The sequence below is a fragment of the Crocodylus porosus genome, unplaced genomic scaffold, assembly GCF_001723895.1.
Source record: "Crocodylus porosus isolate Cpor-Errol unplaced genomic scaffold, CroPor_comp1, whole genome shotgun sequence".
NCBI lineage: Eukaryota > Metazoa > Chordata > Crocodylia > Crocodylidae > Crocodylus > Crocodylus porosus.
This window is the reverse complement of record NW_017728948.1, coordinates 50,241,589-50,257,783: the sequence shown is the minus strand read 5'-3', so window position 1 is coordinate 50,257,783 and position 16,195 is coordinate 50,241,589. Positions and strand designations below refer to the sequence as shown.

At 42.7% G+C, this 16,195-nt stretch overlaps 1 long non-coding RNA gene across 1 annotated transcript; it reads right to left on the bottom strand.

Annotated features, from left to right (window-relative positions):
* Positions 1-814: 814 nt before the first annotated feature.
* LOC109321886 lies at positions 815-15,171 on the bottom strand. Its single transcript, XR_002104192.1, has 4 exons — positions 15,091-15,171; positions 7,940-7,943; positions 7,497-7,500; positions 815-825 (listed from the first exon to the last, which is right to left on the bottom strand). It is a non-coding gene; the product is annotated as an uncharacterized LOC109321886 (long non-coding RNA).
* Positions 15,172-16,195: the final 1,024 nt, after the last annotated feature.

The window sequence follows — 16,195 nt, the reverse complement described above, 5'->3', positions numbered from 1 at the left end:
ACCAAGAGCTCTTATTCTTTTGCTTTCTCCAAGTCTCAAATAAGTCTGTCTGTCTGCCTGTCTGTCTCTGTGCTCTACTCTGCACTGTCTCCATTTTTTTTCAATTTCCTTTTTAAAATGTAGGTATCTGCACAGTAAGCATTATTCTAATATTGTGCCAAAATGTTCTGTCTGGAGAAAGATATTAAAGCAGAGTCAAACGTACCCATTTTCTTACCCCAATTTTTCACTTGCCATCATTTCTGTCAATATTATGCAGCCAGCTTCAAGCTAAGCGCTACCCTGTACATCAAAAAAAATACAGAGAATGACTTTTCAAACAATGGGCTCATCAGTTATTACCATATTTACTCAAATATAAGTTCACCCTGACTATAAGATGACCTCCAATTATTAAATTCTATATATGGAAAATATATACACTTGTTATAATTTTCCTGTATAGAATCTAATTATTGGATGTTTGCCTTGAATTTGCCCTCCTCATACTGTTACAGCAGAGAAAATAAATCTGGGAGAGTCAGGTGGCTCCCTGCCTTCTGCCCCTCCAACTTCTTTCTCCTACAGCCCTTTAAAAACACTGACCTTCAAATAAACATGTTTGTTGTAATTTGCTATTAGATTAAGTTAATCTAGAATTGATAAATTTTACCTTTTCTGAAACTGCTTTTAAGTTTTAGCATTCCATAAGTCTGCTTTTAAGCAACACTTTTGTACCCACATATCTATAGTATAAACTTTTTATTTTATTTTATTTTTCGTATTCCAAGCCAAATCAGGCAAATCAATTCCAAATCCATGAAAATTCAATAATCATATTTGGCCCTACTACCGGCAAACATCCTCCACCCGCACCTGGAGTTTCAGATGTTTCCAAATCATTTGGCAGGCATCCTATATGCAGGCCAAAGCCTGGAGACTTGAGGTTTGGATGCCCTCAGGTTTTGCTTGCCCTCAGCTGTATGGCTACAGGAGCAAGCTAGGGAGGAGTCTCCCATTTCCATGAAGTGGGTGTAAAGCCACTTTAAATGGAAGTGGGAGGTTAACTAAACATTACCTTCACAGGTACTACCCCATGCCAGAAAAGCAGTTATCCTCAGTGACTAGGAAAACCACCTTAGTGGTCATGGTATTTCCCCTGTCATGTACCTGCATGATATCATGCAGTTCATGATTTACTGTATAGTTCATTGAGGCACGCCTCAGCAGAGCCAACAGCGTTTCAAGCCATGGTGACCTCACAGCTCAGCACTGCTTAGTGCATCTCTGTGTGTGTATGCGTACTTCAGATACTCCTCACCCTCCACTTCCCCAAGGGATCCATGTGCTAAATATGCCCAACACTCATGACCAGAACCAGTTGTTTTTGTTATGAGTCATAGGATCCTCCAAAAATGCATATGCAGATAAGGCACAGGGCAGCTCTATCTCATGGAGGCTGGGTTCATGCTAATCGCATGCAACTTGCCAAGAGAGGGTGACAGAGGGATTCTGAGTGAACCATTTGGAGTCCTATTAAGTGATGCTTGCCAGACATTGAAAGCTGGTTAAGAAACAGCACTCATTATAAATGGGAAAGAAAAGTACAGGGCAGCTGTGGGAGTGAAGAGGAACTTGAAATTTATTCAGTGTAGTGGCTCACCATGATTTGAAAAATGAGTTGGCACTGAAGGGGACTGTGCACAATGGGCACTACTGTGTATTTTATTCAGATGGTTTGCATTAACCCATCCTTATAGGTTCCCATCAGCATTTTTGGCATCATGGGGGAGGGGTTTGGAGCTTTTTCCAGCCTCTCCAAGTGCCAGTTTGGTATTACACTTCCTCTATACCCAGTGCTCATTTCCTCCTGGGGGAGCAACTGCCCTTTCTCCCCCATTTTTTAAAAAAAATCCCACACACCTGCACACAAAATGTGAGCCATGTGTGTTATTGTCATGTTCACTGTTGGTTGCATTTAAGTAACTTCATGGTTGTTTTCCATTACTGAGCACATGCTGTTTTTGGCAGCAGTTTAATGATAGATCATATATTTAAGGAGGTTTTCTTATATGCAAATGTAAGACAAGGAGCCTTTTTTCCCTGAAGTTTGACTTACATCCAAGTAAATAGTTTTCTAGGAGCCATTTTCTCCTAGCTAGTTTTAATGCTGGAAGAAAGATTAGTTCCTGAAACCTACTTAATTCTGGGGAAAAACTCATTGCTCATGTTGAGGTCCATAGTAGACAATAGATAGAAATGAACTAAATAGCTGGCACTAAATCCTTGGAATCTTCCCAAGTTATTTTACTTTTGTAAAAGTATAGGGAGTGGGAAATCAGAATAAGCAGATATAACAGGGCGCTGGTATCAGCCCCTGTTTTAGGGAAGAAACCATGGTGAAGAAACTTACTGGAGACTGAGGCATGGCACTGCCGTGTTGTTTGATGATGTGAGCTTGTGGTGGGCTTGTCTGAAGCCTTCCTGATCCCTCTTTTGAGAATTGCCATCAATTGATCATGCCAGCCAGAATGACCTACAAAAGAAGCAGCACCAGCAGATGTTGTTGCACCTAGAGAGGGGACAACCAACTGGGTTGTGATGGATCTATGTGGAGGTATAGAATGGCAGCTGAGGAAGTGTAGCTGTAAGGCACCAAGATGATGGATACAGTGAGTTGCCAGGAGAGTGGGGCCACTCTAGATGGAGAAGGGGGGTGGAGAGGAAGAGAGAGAGAAACATGTAAGTATCCTACTTTGACCCTACAAAGAAAAGGGTTACTAGAAGTAGAGGGATATGGATTACTGGTGACCTGAATCACTTTAAGGACTGCTGGTGAACATGACAAATATTGTCCCCTGAAATGGAGAGAAAGACTGTTCCCACTTAGAGCTAGAGAGGACAAGGAGATGAAGGCAGAAACTGACCCGCTGAAGAGAAAAGCTGGGTGAGAAATTTATAGCTGCCAGATGAGGAAGAACTCTGGGCCATGATCATGGTTGGGCATGGACAGGGTATGAGGGATGGTGGAGCCCTGCAATGGAGACCAGCACACCAAGCACCTACGGTTGCACATCAGTTGTTTGTTCCCCTTGTTATATTTTGTTTTTTCTCCCATCAAGTCATTGCAGATGACATAAGGGAAACAACGGCTTTCAGGGTCACTAGAGACTGAGAAGGTGCCCTGTAACAGTAGTACAAGAGAAAATTGTAACAAGAATATTGTACAAGTTCATGTGACTAAAATCAGGAGTAAAAATGGGAATAAAGCATCTATCATGAGAACTGAAAAAAAGTTTTATCACTGATACAAAAATATACTCTGCTAATTATAAGGCAAAAACAGGAGAAAGCTAACAAGTACTGTTACTGGCAAAGAAAATATTGGTAGGTTTTTTATGATTAAAAATGAAGGAACTGGGGCACAGTGATATCTTTATGAAATATTGAAAGAAACAAGAAAGAGTCAGTATGACTTCATGAGGGACTGCTCAAAAAAAATCTGAAGTTTGTGTTTGGGGAGACCAGGTGGAAGAAACACATGCTCAAGGGAGGTAAACAATCAAGAATATGAAGAGCCTTTTAAAACTAGCATAGGAAAAAATGAGAGGAAGTGCAAGAGAGAATATATATGTGACTATATATATTTTAGTAAATGTTTGGCTATAAATTGGGATGAAAAAGGCTTTTGTAACTGAAAGGATGGGTAAGAAGGAAAGAAAGAGAAGATTCATAAAATTTTATGAAACTGATTCAGAAAAGTGGCCAAGAACCCGAGATGTCTCTTATTTGTTTTCAAAGAATTAAAAATTGGCAAGTCAGACCATGTAAAAACAGCTCTTAAGTGAGAAGGTACTGGAATATTCAAAATATGTTAAAAGCTTTCACTCACTTCCTTTTACAATGGTCAACCTCCTTAACCTACTTAAGTGAGAGACAGTTCCGCAGGATAAACTAGCTTATGTTGAAGTTTGTGCTGCTGCATGTCGAGTGCTACCAGTATTCAAGTTAGCTTGTTTGAAAGTAGTTCTGGTATCTCTCGAGGGTGTACTTCTGTGTAGTTATAGGTACTTTGGAGCCTAAGGATTAGGTCCAGTACAGGACTGAGGCAGTGTTCATGCACTTGCATTCAAAATTGTGATCCAAGCCCTTCCTTAAACCAGAGGCCTAGAATTCTTTCTGCATTGCCTAGAACTACACCCAGATTGAGAAGATCAGTGCATTGTCTTCCTTTAAAGTCTATTCTAGATCAAAAAACTAGGCATTCTTCCTTGTCAATCCTCTGAGCCCAGGTGGTAGGAGTTCTGCAGAATTGGGCTGCTCACAAAATGGAATTCTTCCCACTTTTTAAATAGAAGTGTCTGTCCCCACCTCTTGTAAATAGTCTAGTGGTCAGATCACATGTCCAGGAAGTGGGAGCCCTGAATTCAGTACTCCTGTCTGTCCCAGCCACCAGCAGAGGTTTTGGGATGGATTGAGAGGGTGGTCAGGGGATAGAAAGGTAAGAAAGGTGTCCCGGGGAGTGGGGTGATGCCAGCGACTCACCTGCAGCAGGGAACAATGCCCCCGGGAAAGCCGCGCAGCTTGTGAGCCGGCTTTATGTGCAGCTGCAGCTGGCCGGTGATGTCAGCACCAGACACTGGCCAGCGAAGATAAAAATGGCAGCAGCTGCAGTGGAAGGGACGGATGGCCCCGGAGAAGAGAGGCGTGGGAGGAACTCAGTCCACAGTGGCATCCCAAGGGGACTAGAGGGCCAGAGCCAGGAGTTCCAGGGAGAGAGAGCCAGCGGCAAGTCCCAGCAGCCGGCAGAGAGCGAGTGGGGCTCAACCAGGACATCGGAGAGGGGGAGCAGCTGCAGGGAATGTTCAGGACCCAGGTGGACGACCGACTCGGAAGGGAGCCGAGGACCTGGGCATGGGGTCATGATCGAGGCGGGATCGTCGCCCAAACTACTGAAGCAGGGTCAGACTGGGCTTAGGGGACCCAGGATAGGGGCCATGAGCCAACCCTGTAACCAGAGTGGCTCAACACTTGGCGTTTAAGGGATAGGGCCTGGGAGGAAGCTGGATTGGCGTGACGGACCACAGAACTCCACTGAGTCGGCTCAGAAAAGGTGGCATGAGGCCAGGGTGCAGGGGTGGAGGAGCACCATGTACATCTGCCGGGTCAGCCCCGGGCAGCGAGGGACCCGCTAGGCGACCCCCATTGACGGGACATCAAGATGTGGCATCGGCGACGCGGGGAAAGAACGACCTCATTGCCTTTAACGGCCCCTACGCTTGGCTGAAACATCAGAGCTGTATTGTCGGGGAAAATAAAGCCCGGCAGGCAGAAAAGATTTATTGACTTAACAAAAATACAAATACGCATAGTAACAAGACAAACAATGACAGACAAGAATAATTCACATCGGCGACTTATTGGCTGTCCCCTCTGATGCCTGATGTACGACAAGTTTCTCTTTCCACAAAGCTCAGTGAAGTTAGGCGTCTCCAATCAGCACTGTTGGAGAGGTACTGGGAAGGACCCTAGTATTCAGTCCTTGGGCTCCTTGAGATCCACAGGCTTACTGATCCAGGTCAACAGCTACTTAATCCCTTTCACAGACCTCTATCTTCCTTCTGAATGATTTCTGGATGTTTCAGCCAATTTATAACTTTTGAACTGTGCTGATAACTTACAGCCACTCAGATTCCTTTTACTTCAACTGTCCTTAGACTGACCAATAGCAGTACAAGCCTTGCATTCCTTTGATAAGGTTAATTTTAACTACACCACAGGGCCTTACTACTTCAAGGCTTTGTTAAATTTACTAGGCCTTACTTCATACAAGGCCTTCCTACATCTTAAACTTTAATTAGGCTCTTGGCATCAACATGTAGCTTAATATTAAACAAATGACAGGAAAACACTTGGTCTAATCTTCATAGAGCCTTCAGCGAGCGCCTTTATCACACAGACATAATTTTCAGCTGTCACACTCTCATGCTGGGGATCGTCAAAGTCATCATTCCCAACTTCCAGGATAGTTCTTTGAGCAAATATTTGTTCTTGAGGCACCTTCCCCTCAGGAGAGCATTCAGGGTAGTGAGTGAGCTGCCTAAGAGGGGCAGTGTTCATTTCAGATTCTTCTCTGCAGCATTTCTATTGGCTAGATCAAAGCAGTTCACTTGTAAGAGAGATGGGTTCTGTATCTTATTTTGTGAGACACCGAATATTCTTATGCATTATATATGGAGCCTAAATATGTAACTCAGAGTTTTAAACTTCACTGTGATGGCTGGAGAGCTGAAAGTCAGGTGGTACTAAAGCCAAGTATGATTGATTCTCAGTGGGACTCAAATGATAATGTCTGTACCATGTAGCCAGCATGTCCTGGTAGGAGTATTTTACCTACCTAATCCTACTTGCATGCCCCAGACCTGGACATGTGCCAGTGAAGCCACTCTTTGGACCTCCTCTCATGTGGTCACTCCAGAAGACATCTTGGCCTCCAATGTGCTTGAAGAAGCTTCTGTGGACCACCCAAGTGATTTCACCCCAACATTTTTGGGTTTGGAGCATGGCAGTGGGAGTGGGTTGGTGGGGAACACTTAAGAGCACCTCTGGATGCACTGGGAACATTGTATAGAAATGCCTTAAATCATTTAGGTGCTCTTGATTTTAGATTCATTCCGAATGGTGCAGAACAGGATGAGAAAAGATGTCAGAAGGAAGTAAGTTTTCTACTTTGTCTCGGTTCTTACGTCCCATTCTTTTCTACAGTGGGGCAGAATGTGGAAAATTAATACTAAGAGGGATGTTCTTCTCCCTATCAGAATGAATCAAAGAAGGCACAATGATAATAACATCTTAAACTTTAACACAAAAACCAAAAGCATTTCTGAACAGGGAAGACTTGACAAATGCAAACGCCAAGATTAATGGTTATTTGTGTCTTGTTTTCATAATGACATGTTTTCTTTGATTCTTGATCATTCAGTTCCACATCTGAAGTTTCATGTTATTAACATAAAGAAATAAAGGACAAGCTAATTCAAGGATCTAGATGATCTGTCTAGGTCCCTTCTGACTCATTGATTCTATGATTCTATGATTCTCAGGATGTTTGAACTGTTCTAAAACCCAAACTCCTCTTGCTTAGCCATGATGCAGGAGAGGAGAGGAGGGGAGGACAGGACTGTGTGGCCACACTTGCTTTTCTGTATTGGGCATGCCATCATTTTCTGTTGGGCCTTTGGCCTTCTCAGCCTCAACCCCCTTTTTCTGGCTGGGCCTTCTAGCCCAGGCCCACTGTATTGGGCCTGGCTTCAAGGTGCCAGCTCTAGTTTTGCCCTCTAGTGCTGGGACCTTGTTTTTGCCCTTCTTGGGTGCTAGTTTCCTCTGCTCTGCTCTGGGCTCTGTGGCCCCATGCTCTGACCTACGCAGCACTCAGTACTCACTATGACTTGAGCCCACCCCCAGCAGGGCTCAAGACAATCACATGCCCCTAGGGCATTAATGGGACCTTCAAATACCACCCTCACTTTCCCAACTCAAACCACCAGTATGAACTGTAACCAAAAGATAAGCCCATGGGCTATAACATAAACTCTCCCTTCTGGGCCCAGCAACATCAACAAAAGGGGAACCAGCCCTCTACTCCTTTAAAAGGGAAAACGTCCCTGTACGTGTGGTACCAGGATAACCTTTCAGCTCTGAGTTATATCCCTGTGAGTTCCCAGAGCCTCACTGGTGATCCAAGGCAGCACAGCAGTTCATTAAGAATTCCCTGGTAGCTTTCCTTGGCAGGATCTCCTATTCCTGTGGCTTGCAGGGCTAGACTGCCTTGCTAGCTCAGACTCTGGGTTTATCTGCCTTCCAGGGCCCTGCCCTCTTCTCGTTAGGGGACTACCCTGGGGTACCTGCAAGTGTCTGAGCTGATTGACCAGTTACTATGGCAACCCAACTGCAGCTGCACCCTGCTTGCCCTGCAGTGCTCTCTGTCTAGGCTGCTTCTCTCTTAAGTAGCAAAGGGCATTTTGACACATGCAAGCGTTGCAGTGCCAGGTGCTTTGAAAAACACCTTGCGTTGCATGGCTTGCAGTTGTATAAGTGGTGAAATATGCATCAGTGCTGAGAAAATGGTGGTGGTGCACCTTTGAACTAAAACACATAGAAGGTGCTTTAGTTCAAAAGTGCACCGCCACCATTTTCTGTGTGCTGATGTGCATTTTACCACTTATACAACTGCATGTGGCACAGCACGCATAAGTACGGGTGCGGAGCAGACTTAAATAAATGACAAAAGGTTCCAAGCTCTCTGTTACACAATAAAATCAAAGCATGACTTATGTATCTTGGGGTTTAGCACAGGGGTGGGCAGTTAGTTGGGCTGGAGGGCCACTTTGGGAGTTTTCGTGAACTGTTGTGGGCTGAGGTGGGAGGTGGGGAGGTTCTGACCCAGCAAGTGGCCCCTGGCTGGGTGAATAGTATGGGGTCACAAGTGGGCAGGGAGCAGTATCTGGGAGCAGGACAGGTGGGTGGGGCTGGGATTGCGTTTGTGGGGTGGTTACAGTGTGGGGCTGGGGCCTGGAGCAGAGCTGAGATCTGCTCCCCATGTGACAGATTGTGACCAGCCTGACCTGGGACAGGGGTGAAGCATCTGCCTGTGACCTGGCCCCTGCTGTCCTCACCCCAGAACAGGTGTGCATGGGCAGTCCCAGTACAGCAGGGTTGCAGAGTGGTACAGGCAGGTATCACAGGGCAGCCCCAGTAGATCATGACCAGTCTAAGCCACCCCGCACTGTTGGGCCATGCTGCTCAGCTCGATTTTTAGTTTAGAACATTGGAATCCCTCACAAGAGCTGTGCAGAAGTAAGAATGGGAGATATACTACTCTGGAAAACAAAACAGTTGACAAAACTACCCAGTGGTAAATACTGTGCACATTCTTTCAGAATACAATTCTGATTTCTTTACACTGGGCCTGTCAAAAGACTTAAGGCTGACTTTCATGATTTCAATCAGACCTTTAGGGCTAGATCCAGGAAAGGACTTGGATACTTCAATTCATAAATCCTAGGCTCATGGCTCCTATGTTAAGCATTTAGGTATATCATGCAATGCATGAAGACGGTTGGGTACCTTAACTCTTTTTTTTTTTTTTATTGACACACTAAGCTATTATAAAAGATGAGTGGCAACCTAGAAGCAGGGGCATCATTAATGGCCTGATTGGTACTGGCTCAGTAGCCACGTTTTTCGAAGAAAGCAATGGCTGCAACTCCGTTTTGTGAGGGACCCACTGTCACGGAATTAGAGATTGTCTCAGGGCATGCCTACTGGAACAGGCTACTGTGGGGACTTAGTTGAAGATCTGCCCAGGTTCTGGGTCCCAGGTGTGAGGTGGGAGTTAGAGCTGAGGTGGTCAAGCCAAGGCAGTTCTGGGTTTATGCCAAAGCAGAACTCTAGGCACCTGAGGACCTTTGAAGTTAAACACTACTGAATGAATTGGGCACCTTCAAGGTTAGATGGCAGTTCAGCAGTGGTTTTCTGGGTTGCAATTTTAGTCTAGGCAAATTTGATGTACTTAAGTCTTTTATTAGATTTAACCTATATTTAAGTATAATAACTTCTGCAGTCCCAAGGGCTTTGCGTGTCAGAGTTTGTGGTGTTCATTTTTCATAAACTTGGCTGGTTTATTTTAGCATAGTTTGTGTGGACCTTGAGTCCCAACCCTTATTGTGCTATGTAATGTACATGCATAACAAAGATGCAAAGTCTTTGGTCCAGAGCCCAATCTATTATTTTTACTTCTAACTTCATTCTTTCCTCTATACAGCTTTTCAGCTTTTCCATCATCCGCTGTGTCTCATTCTTAATATTATTTATTGTGAAATATATGTTCCCTCCTACAATCCCACTCTTTCCATTGCCTTTATTGTGCATTCTGCCTTTCAGTCTTCCTTCCAAATCCTACTGTTTTCTTCCCCTTTTCCTTCCTTCATCCTCACCCCCACACCTTTTTATGTAGATTAGTCAGATGCAGCAGTCATTCCTAGAAATCTTTAGTTCATTGATATTAAAAAACACCTTGGCGCTGTTCTTTGCTTTACCTTCTACATCTGACAGTTATGTTCATAGTTTTGTCATGCAGCCAGTGGGAGCAGAAAAACTTCCAACATCTCTGAATCCTCTTCCAAAGGACACATACAGGGCTCCTAATGCTGAATGCTCATCAGTTGTTATAAAATCTCACCATGACTTTTCAAAGCAAAAAAATCTACTGCAATGCAGCTGTTTGAGAATAGCCTGAACTTTAATATTATTTTGCTTTACAACTTCACCACTTTTTCTTAAAATCACCTAACATGATTTTTACAAAACACTGCAGGTTGCTTGGTATTTAAGGCTGTAGCATAATTCTTATGGTTGCCAGGGTAGGAAACTACTAAATGCATCACAAGGAACCCAATGGGCTGTTATGCAAATATGCCTGTTATATCTAATTTGTGCCAGCTTTGCCTAACACTAGGGGAAAAATCATTTATACTTTACTATTTTGTCATAAAGATTTTGTGGCATTCTAAATGCATATTTGAAGGCACTGGTCCATAGAAAATACCTGTAGCAGTCAGGGGGGTCCAACTTTTGGGATGACAGCATTGGTATTAAAAGATCCTTTTCCTAGAAATTTATGTATATGTAATTCTACTTGCATGGGCAGGCCTATGGTCCTCACTGAGACTACATGTGTGCTTAAAATCAAGCAGCTGATTATCATTTGTAGGTTAATGTCACATGTTGCGATGATCCTTGAAAATTCCAAAATAAACTATAATTTGGCTTTAGTTTGGTAGAACACATTATCTATAAACTCCATTCCTCACATAAAACTAAATTGTCACTGACAAAAAAATTACTTGCATTTAGGGATCAATGCATTCTTCATTCTATCAATGTAATAATGAATGACTACATGGGAAACACTTTTTATGTTTTATTTACCTTGGTTATTGATGTCAGGAAATCAGAGTATTGCAGGAACTACTTTGAAAGAAAATTCTTCTTGAGACTTCTTGTATTGGGTTTTTTCACAGCATGTCAAACTGCTTTTTTAGAAGTGAAGTGGTTGTAGAGTACTTAGAATGTTTTGATAGCATGCAAAATGAATATGGAGCAGCTTGATTTAAAATAATTACACATTTGAGATCTGGACCTCTTACCTACAATCTTTTATACTGAAGAACTGCTTTGAAAGCTCTGCTCATACCCATTAACTTGGCATAAGTTTGCCAAACAGTAAATTTGTATACATATTTTTTCTAGTGTTCATAGTTTTGCTTTGGCATTCACAGCAATTGGGAAGGCTCAGTCTAATTTGCTGCCTGTGATAGACTAGTTGAATTAAATTTAGTAGAGATAAAGAATGGAAGCTATGCATCACACTATGCATCATCTACTTGCCATGCTAAACATGACAACTATGGTCCTCACAATTTGGAGAGCCTTACCCAATAAGTCTAGCCATAGACTTAAAATATCTAATTACATGAATATTAATTATTTTAGATCTAAATTCATATGTTTAAAGTGTTTGAGGAAAGATTGGAGAAATGCAGCTGGAATTATGATGGTAGCCAGCCAAGCAATAGCTATGATTTTTTTTCTTAGATTTTTTTTTCAGAGTTAAATCCCTAAAATATAAGTTGTTTTGAAACAATTATGATCCCCCTCTGCATTATCATGAATCACAGCAATATTTTTCAGAGTATGGCACTAATTAGCTGCAGATCAGTGAAGTGTTGCAAATTCTAGCTAGAAGAAAGGAGGAAGTTTTCACTTAAAAGAATTTTACTTTGTCTTTTAAAATTGTATGTGTGTTAGAAGCTATAAATCTGAGGCCTGAAGTTTGAAAGAACCACCCGGATACCACGTGAACGACTGCTGCAATACAGAAGGAAAACCCCATAAATTGCATACCACTGGTTATGACATATCACCCCTCTCTTGAACCTATACAGAAAATCCTAAAACAATGCATACTAGAAGGCGACCCAATTCTTAAAGAGATCTTCCCAGAACTACCCACCCTAGCCTTCAAACAAGCACCAAACCTTGCTAATCTCATTACCAGAAGCAAGCTTCTTATGGCCCAAAACATACCAAATGGATCTAGACCATGCCCTGGGAAGAAATGTAAAACCTGCCAACATATCTCCATCACCCCCACAATTAGTACACCCCACAAAAGAACCATCAGCATTCCTGGATCTTGCAGCTGTACCTCCAGAAATGAAATGTATCTCATTCAATGCACCAGATGCCGTGATGGAAAATATGTAGGAGACACCAAACAGCAACTGCGTACCAGAATGAACTCACACTGGAAATCTGTCAAAGACAAGAATACCCAATTACCTGTGGGGGCACATTTCTCACAAGAAAACCACTATCTCTCCAATCTCTCAGTTCTAATCCTCAAAGGAAACTTACAAAAAGTTTCTCAGAAATGAGTCTATGAACTTCACGTCACCAACCTCCTGGATACAAAAATTTATGGACTAAATATAGACATTGGATTTATGCCACATTATAACCTGCCTAACATCTGGTACCCAGGTACCTCTCCTTTACCAGCTACACTAATTCCCCTTCCCCCCCACCTGCCTCTCACCCACTGACTCGTCAAGTTACATCTTCACTGACTGCCTTTCTTGCATGCATACCAGCCTCTGGCTTCTTTACTATTCCTTCCATCCAGGAAGAGCACACAACAACTGCAGATGCTTCCTCAGCCTGACAAAGGATATTTAAACCCAAAAGCTTGCTAAGAAGAATTTTTCCAACTACTTGAGTTGGTCTAATAAAAGATATCAAATTTACCAAAGGAACCTTGTCTTCCTATACAGGGAGACATCTTCCCTTTCTTCAAACTTCAAAGGGGCTAGGTAGGTGAACAGAAGTATGCTTCCAAATAATAAAATACATGGTTTAAGGCACTGGTTCCCAGAGTGGTTCATAGTAGGTGGCCTGTAGGTTACACCAGGGTCCCTTTTTTTCCAAGTAACCAATTGATGATAAGGTTGCATGATGGGCCATGACCAAGTGAATGGGGACAGCAAACAAGGCAGTTTGCAAGCAGTTCACTGGGAACAAAAGGAGGAAGGGGAAAAGGAAGTGGAGCCAGGCATCAGATCCTGCTCTGGAAAAGTAAGTGAGCCAGGGCTGCCTGTGCGTTTGGCTTGCTGCGTCTGTTCGGTGAGCTGTATGTTTGGGCATGAGCCCTGAACAGTTGGGAATGCTCTTACACAAATTGCCAATTGCTCAAATCATGAATGAGACCTTATGAGGGGAATAAGGCAAAGTGCCACGTTTAATGATTAAGCACTTACACAAACACACACACCACATTTATACCCCAATTTCTGTTCTGTACTGGTATACATTACCAGTCTTATCGGTGCTCGGATCAACTTAGTGGTTAGCCAAGTTGGATCTGGGTGGGAGTGGGAGCCAAGCTTCTACCAGTTCATCCTGTCAGATGAGCCAATGCTCCAGGATGACTTGCAGAACAAGACCCAAAATTGATATGTTTCGCCCCATCTTTTATAGCCTTGTCAATTCACGCAGTCCTCTGGGCTTTTGCTGTGTTATCACTGTGTTCTTTCTTGAAGGTCGATTGACGTTCTTTTACTATTCTGGGGTGGATTCTTCTTGTCTTGGTCTTTTGGCTGTCTGCATTCTTTAGCCAGTTGCCAGCTGATGTTTTTCTTTTCCACAGACATACTCTCACCCATTCTTTCACACATACAGCATACAAAAGTCAAGCATTTATGTCACGCTACAGAGCAATACAAGATGAAGTTTCTTAAGGCAATGCAAAACTCAAGTAAGAATAAGGCAATAGGCAAAAGTCTATCTCCATGTTACTTACCTAATATAAAGCTGGCATTTATCCATTTGCATAACAGCATTGCTCTGAGTGATTGCCAAGTGATTGATACCTGTGTCTGACAAAAGCCCTAACAAGAGGATGGAGTCAGTTCAGGCCCAGCAGGGTTTAAAAGGAGACTCTCCAAGTCACTAAACAGGGATTGAGTAAATAGGGAAGTTTCCAATCAGTTCACTGGTCAGTTTGCCACCCCCTTCTTTGAAGGGCATCCTTTAAGGTAAGCTCTTTTTTAAATTTAGACTAGCAAATCTACATATATTTTGTGTAAGTAGCTAAAACTCAGGAGTTAGACCAATACTTAAGCCCCTTGTTTAGAGTCCCAAGCCAGGAAACTCTCTCTCACCTTTTTTCATTGTAAACTTGGTGAGAGGAAGCAGGGGAAAGAGAACCTTTTTGGGACAAAGGAGAAACAAACAGGCCAGCTTATAGAGGAGTTTGCTAGTGAAGGTGTGCTTGGAAAGAGCAGTGCCTCTTGATAGTGTCCTTCAGGGAGCAGGCAAAAGAGCTACATCAGGATGTGGCAAGGCTCTGAAATATCCTATACCATAAGGACTTAATTGATTCAATGCTGAAGGAGATCTCTAGGGCTGTGAAGGAAGGACTACCAGAGGAAGTGCTAGAGAAGGAAGACATGACCTCCCACGAAAGTGGGAGCTGGAAATTCATGACCTCTGGCAGAAAGCAGAAATCTTCATTTCCACTTGCTGTAGTTTGCCTGGAGAACAGATATGGAGCCCCAGCAACAGAGGAGGAGGAGGAAACCATTCCACTGGTGAAGGAGGCCAAGCCAGGTACCCCCAAGGTTGGGAGCATCGAGACCACTGCCACCAAGAGGAAGTGATGGGTGGTAGTGGTTGGAGATAACTTTCTGTGGGGGATGTGTTATTCTCAAAAGACCAAGGAGTTAAACTGATAGAATGATAACACTTGTTTATCCAGAGAGCCTTCTTAGCCTACTCCTCTGCTATTCCTTCTGGTTCCCTCCTGCCATCCCTGGGCCAATGTAACAACTTATACATAACACTCTTAAAAGTATCCACATATCTTCCACCTTTACATGTAACACTGGATAACATCCCTCCCCCCCACATAATACTAACATTGGTGGTTTAGTTCAACCCATAGTTAAAGCACATTTCAACATGTATTTATTAGTCTTTGTGTTGGCTTTTTACCTCTAAGTGATCTTCTCATTTGCTCTGCATTCTCAGTCCTTATTGGTTCAGTTCTTATTTGGTTTCCTTGTTCAGAGTTCTTTACTTATGTGTCATTTTCAAGTCTGTCACTTGTTGCTTTGTTGTTAGCTCTGTTTCCTTTGGTGTATCTCATGCTGCTGCTGCTTCTCTCCCTTTACAAATGGCAGGTGTCCTTTGTTCCTTCTGAACATGTATCCTTCCAGTATAACTACTTCACAGAATCAGGGAGCTTCTTGATGGGAAACTATTGCTTTTTGTTTCCAAGTTCAGCCATCTGAAATAAGGACCATAACTTTCTTGTGCATTCGTGGTATTCTCTGGAACCCCTGTCATAGTACCATTTTTATTTGAGTTTGTTGATTTAAAAAAAAATGTTTTCAGGTCTTGCTTTTCATTCAGATGAGCATCATCCACAAGATTTGGCAGCCTGTTTTGAGTTTCTGTTAAACAGCATTTCTGCTGGGGACAATGTTTCATGGGCGTTGCCCTGTAATTTAAAAGTGACAGGTAAACACTATTGTGTGAATCTGAGGCTTTTTCAACAATGTATTTGCTGTTTGTACTCCATTTTCTACCAGATCATTGGATTGTAAGTATTTAGGATTTGAAGTGTTGTGACAGAATCCCTATTGGTTTGAAAACTCTTTAAACTTAAGACAGTTGAACTGAGGTCTATTGTCTGTTCTCATAATTTGTGGAATTCCATGTCTAGCAAAAATCGATTTGGTGTGTGTTATGACATGGTTTGCTGTTGTGCTTTCAAACAATGCAATTTCAGGATAGTGCTGGATTATTATTCTCACTAATACATATTTTTTCCTTCATGTATGAATAAGTTAATGCCCACTTGATACCACAGACCTATGGGTTCCTCCATGATCATCATGGGCTCTTTTTTCTTTGCACTGATCTGTACTTTAGGCATTTTGTACAAGCCTTTACAACATCTTCTATCAGTATTTGTGTTGGGTTAATATAGAGCACCCCTTGTTCTCCTTTTGCATTTTTCAAAACCTAGATGTCCCTCGTGCATTCTGTTTAATATGTCCTTCTTTAGTACTGCTGGAACAACAAGTAGGGCTGT